Source organism: Nothoprocta perdicaria, unplaced genomic scaffold (assembly GCF_003342845.1).
Source record: "Nothoprocta perdicaria isolate Ctin4 unplaced genomic scaffold, notPer1 scaffold_58, whole genome shotgun sequence".
Lineage (NCBI taxonomy): Eukaryota > Metazoa > Chordata > Aves > Tinamiformes > Tinamidae > Nothoprocta > Nothoprocta perdicaria.
This window is the reverse complement of record NW_020455843.1, coordinates 1398535-1403959: the sequence shown is the minus strand read 5'-3', so window position 1 is coordinate 1403959 and position 5425 is coordinate 1398535. Positions and strand designations below refer to the sequence as shown.

At 38.5% G+C, this 5425-nt stretch overlaps 1 long non-coding RNA gene across 1 annotated transcript; it reads right to left on the bottom strand.

Moving 5' to 3' along the window:
- Positions 1-596: 596 nt before the first annotated feature.
- On the bottom strand, positions 597-4878 carry LOC112955576. Its single transcript, XR_003250910.1, has 2 exons — positions 4813-4878; positions 597-795 (listed from the first exon to the last, which is right to left on the bottom strand). It is a non-coding gene; the product is annotated as an uncharacterized LOC112955576 (long non-coding RNA).
- Between the last annotated feature and the right edge of the window lie 547 nt (positions 4879-5425).

Sequence of the window (5425 nt, the reverse complement as noted above, 5' to 3'; positions counted from 1 at the left end):
AAYGACATCATGTCACCTCGAAAGAGCCTTGGCATCCTAGCACCAGTGGGACTGTTTTCTGGTGAATCTTAGCCTACACAGTGCTCATTGGTGCCACCCTGTTCATAAACCATTCCTCAGATCTGAATGTGAGGACTAAGGGGAAACACACAGCCTTTTATAGAAGGAGATTATCTGTTCTTGCCCAACTAGTTTGACAAAGAGTATCTTTATTTCTGGCTACTTTCTAATAATAATAATAATAATAATAGGACGTACAGAATATTTTTATTGTTCTGTCTCATTTCTGAGACTATAGATGATCCACTGGGACTAAAGAGCAAAGCTCCATGAAATGATTCCAGACTTTTGCCTGGTTCAACCTGCAGAGCAAGGCTCTTTGCACCAGAAAACAACAGTTTTTCCTTCCTCTTAGTTCACATACAACTCTCTCCAAAAACTTCACAAACATCTTCACAACTCACTCCAGGGGTGAAAAGTAAGCAGGTTCAAAGTGATAGAAATACTCTGACAAGTTACCTGTGCTTATTTAGATTTGAGGCACTTGCCACCTTCCCACAACCTGTTGCCTCCAGCACCTTTTCTGAGTTGCTTCCCCTTGCAGAAGGGCAAGCTCCAGATTTTAATACTAACGCTGCAAACTCTGTAGACTGTGCAGCCAGGGAAAGGTCAGTCCGTGTTCCTCACCTCATTTGTCTATTTGTTTTCAGAAGGCTAAATCTGGTCTCTGAGGCACTTTCATTACTCTATAGGCAGCAATTGAGTTTTTCATGTCCTTTGAAGCTGTGATCATAACTGAAATGTCAAAAAAGAAAAAAAAAAAAAAAGAAAAGAAAAAGTCATGGGGAACAACATGGGGAAGAGGGCTCTATTACTGTGGACTGGTTAAAATATCAACTCCTGAAGAAATGACCTTTCTGATGGCAGAACTTGTATCTCTTATTTTCAACTGTAGAGYCAGCCTTCTCCCCACTACCAAAGACTTTAGGAGGCCAAACGTTCTCGTGAAGGAAGTTGATGACAAGATGGTGCAGCCAACAACGATCACAATTTGGATGTGTGCTACTAATGGACAGCCATCAATCTCACCACTTACTCTTCACGAACATTTCTCTTTCCAATAACTGAGACTTCCTCATGTAGGAGGTGAGAAATATCTCACATCAAGAAGTTGCCTTGGAACAGCCAGAATTATTCTTCRCACCCATTCTCCTGAAAGCTGATTAAATACTAATTCCTACCCTTAATTTTTTCTTTGCACTTTGGGGGTAACTGGTACTGAAGAAAGAATAAGGAGACCTAGCTAAGGTAAGACTTTAAGAAAGRGATAACATGCGTTCTATCTTCACAACGAAGAAAAAAAAAATAGGTTCTTCACTGTAATAGAATGTGTCTTCCTGAACAAGATCTTCTGTGGAATAGACCACATCATTTTATAAACCTCAAGTTTTCAATGAAAAAAATGGTTGTATATACTTAATAAGTGAAATTAATAGATCTATTGCCATTGAAAATTACTGGAATTTTCCAAAGAGATATAACCATAGAAATTTAGTAGTTTATTAGCAGTTTGCATTCCTAAACACTGTTCCAAACTGATCTCTAGATTCAGAAAAGCAAGAAGTTTCCTTATGACTTCTTCATGTGTTATGTTGTTTTGGGAATTTATATCCTCTACCCTGTTAATATTGCTCTCTGACTTCACTTAAATCCTCAACTAATATATTTTTTGACTAAGGAAGGGAATTGCCACCCTCAAAATTCTCCTATTGCATTTACATTTTCTTTGGGTCTTCCTTTTAGTAAAAAAACAAAGAGGAAGTTTGGGGAGTTCAAATTTTTGCTTGCAAAGTAGTTCATTTATGGGATTTCAGTCAAAAGTTGGAATATGACACGTCTACAGAAAACAGGCTTATCTAGGCCTGAGGAAGAAGTTAATATGATGCTTTTTTGGGTTACTAAATTTAAAGTTGAACAGATCAACAGTAAACGTGTGAATGTGTTTTTATCACTCCAAGTTTCTGATTGCATATGCCAAAGACTCACAACAACCCTCAGATTAGTTCAGTCATCTGGGAATCAAAGCACCTAATCAATGCTGTCAGAGAACTGCTTATCTTGCTGTCACTTGTTAAAGAAACTTCATCTATCAGATGAGAAATGTCACCATCTTACATGGGAGGAGTGGAGAATAACTCCTCAACGTCAGGACAGATGATAGGAGAGATAACCACTGATTAAAAATTTTGTTTAAACTGTCCTGATCATACCATTTCACTAAATGAATAAGTAGCTAAGCCTTTCTGAAGCTGTACTCTTGCCAATACCATGTCCCATCCTCCTTATGTTTGAGCTGCCCATTCAGAAACAGAGATGTGCCTCTACTTTTGTAGTTTGTCCTTTCTCTGTAATGGTGGAGCTCACCCCTACTAATGAAGGTGAATAAACATGCAATTACCTGAATTTTCCAATCCAAACCCTATAAAGTCAACCTCTGACTCTATAGGGTCAAGTGTCTTCTACTCTTTCAAAAGTATATGGATCTGAACTGCTTTGCAGATACTGCTGTCCAAACCCCGCATACTGTGGAGAGTGAACACAGCCTGAAGTCTTGTGGACCTTCTGCCTCGAGATCAAGCCAAGGAATAACAAAACATTGCTTATCCTTTCCCTACAATCTATTCAAGCCACATACGGGTTTTATGGGTTGAACATTTTTAAATCAGGCTTTAAGTGAACATTCAGCTTGTTATTGCCTACACATTTGGTTGGTCAGCACAAGCCAGGCTTGGCAAAAACACTCAGTGAACTGGAAGATAATCTTGTTAGATACCTAGCAAAGGACAGCCTGGAAAACTTCTGATTTAAAAAAAAAAAAAAAAAAAAAAAAAAAGCACCAGCATGTTTAAGTCCTCATAAGTATCTTAGAATACAGTTCCATTTTCTTCCTCTAGGAAGGTCCTGATGACTGAAATGTCTAGAGATTCACTTAATTTTTAGACAAGAAAGAATAGCAGATTGAGAGCTACTGTTCATTGCACCTAGTAGGGCAAATGTCTGATCATTCCTCGCATTGTCTAGAAAATGTGCACTTTTTCAAAGTCTCTGAAATGTTCCATTCTGTCACTTATGCTCCTAAAAATTGAAAAATAAATCTGTAAAAAGACACCAAATCCATCAGCTCCTCCATATTAGGAAAAGTCTGACAATTGTAGGGAAGGGAGATGCTTTGACTGGAAGATGAAAGAAAAGATGAAAACACTAAAACTTGGATGGTGAGACTCACTATTTTGCAATCAATCTCTTGCTGAGGAAAAGGCACAGGAGCTGCGCTATACATGGGTATGTGCAATGCAAATGTCTGCATCATAACTGCCATAGGATCCTTTCACAGCTGGTAGAAATCAAGTGAATACAGTCTACTGAATGTAGAGGATGAGTSAGGTCACAGTGCAGGTGTGTCAAGTAGGCTTGATGATTCATTATTTAAAATTGCTTCTTTATTTAAGGAACAAAATATATTTAAGATTTGTAATGCTGTTTTGTTTCTCTACATTCATCAACTTCTCAATGATCAATGGCTGATGAAAGCAGCTTATAAATGAAAATATGATTTAGCTCCCATTTAAATTACCGTTTAGTTAACAGAGGCAAAAATATGTAAAACTTTTAAAAGGAGCAAATAGGTTAGCTTTGAGAATTGCACAGAAAAGAAAAATAAGATGTAAATGGCAAGCATAATTTAGAAAAAAAAATGGTAGATTATAATCACCAGCAATCACATAAAATGCTGATCCACCTAAAACTAAGGTACTGGATAGGAAGAGGGGTCAAGAGTCTACATACTTGACACACAGMACAAATTCCAGAGTTTTGAAAAATAATTTTGTCATGAAACCATGCTGGAATTCTTATATTTTAGCAGATGCTTGCCACAGTAGTCTGCAGGCTCCTCAATATGACATGGAAAATGTTCTTTTCTGGTAAGATAATTATAGAAATCAGATACTGGGAAATTAGATGCACGTTTGGGATTCTCAGATATTGAAAACCAGCACTGATGGYCACATGGATCTCTACAACAAGAAAATAAGTTAACAATTAACTGTGAGACCAGAGGTGCCTGCAAATGCTCTGCTACAATTTTTCCATGCTCAATTTTCCTTCTCTAAACTTCTCTTTTTATACAATACTTACTGTAGTATATTGCAAGTTTCAGTAGCAGAGTCACAGCCCACTTCTCTACAGAGACTCTCTGCTTGGCATGAAGGATTGGGTTGAGTTTTGCCACAAAAAAATAAAATAAAATAGGAACAGCACTTCATGCTGAACTTTTTGGCAAGATTTGAAAGCCCCCAAACTGTAATCTGTGCTTTTCTCATTCCATTTGCTTGTAGGTCTCAGAATAAATATATATGCAAGAGCCAGCGATTCTGAAAGCACTCCTACTTTCTAGAACCTGCATTTGGACTTATAGGTTCCTTACAGGAATGATCAGCCTTTTTGGGATCCACCTACCCCAACATCTCTGCAGTAATTAAAGACCTACTGTTTTCATGATGTGTACCACCTAAAACCTTGATGTGTACCACCTAAATCCTTTCCATCTTCCAGAGATAACATATTCTTTGCAAAATTTCAATACTTCAGTGTAGAGCAACTTAGCTGAAGACTAACAGGAGATAAGAACAGTTGTCAGTGTCTGACACCATCAGGGTAGCAGTAGCACTTGCGAAAGAGAGTATAATGAAAGCCAATGATCAAAAGTGACATAAAACCAATTGAATATGAAGTCCCTAAGTTAGAATTTACCTTGTAAATGTAAATCGTGATGACAGCTGACAAAGCAGCTCAGAGCTTACAGCTCAGACCAACGTGAGCATAGCTCTGGGCAGCTGCATGCCATCTGAAGTCAGATACAGTCCCAGCTTCTCATTTTCTCAGCTTCAGGTTTTGAGAGGTCCTTCAGCACCATGAGCTAAGCTCTTGATTAGAAATTCAGTACAGGTGGCAGCGTGCTAGCAAAGCTGGTCCTTGCCTTCAGTTCTCCTGTCCTCAAGAATCTACAAAATCACTGCTATCAAAGAAGGGCACAGTRTGGAGATACAGTCTGCCTGTCACAAAAAATTCAAGTACTGTATAACATAAAGGGAGCAGTGAAGTAAGTTCTCCCACCATGTCCTCAGGTTTCTGTTATTCTTGGCAAAGGAAGAAGGCTGGAGAGAAAATATATTCTGCTTACATTCCTTACCCAAGCCACAGCTCTTACTGCTCCAGTATTTCACAGAAGAGGGACCTTTGGGAGCCCAGTTTGCCTCACCATTTACTTAAATAAATCAGAGATGAATGAAATACAGAAACTGTTTCGCARTTCGCAAAGCAAATGGTTGTGGGGACGTCTCCTCCTCCACATGCCTGTCACGTC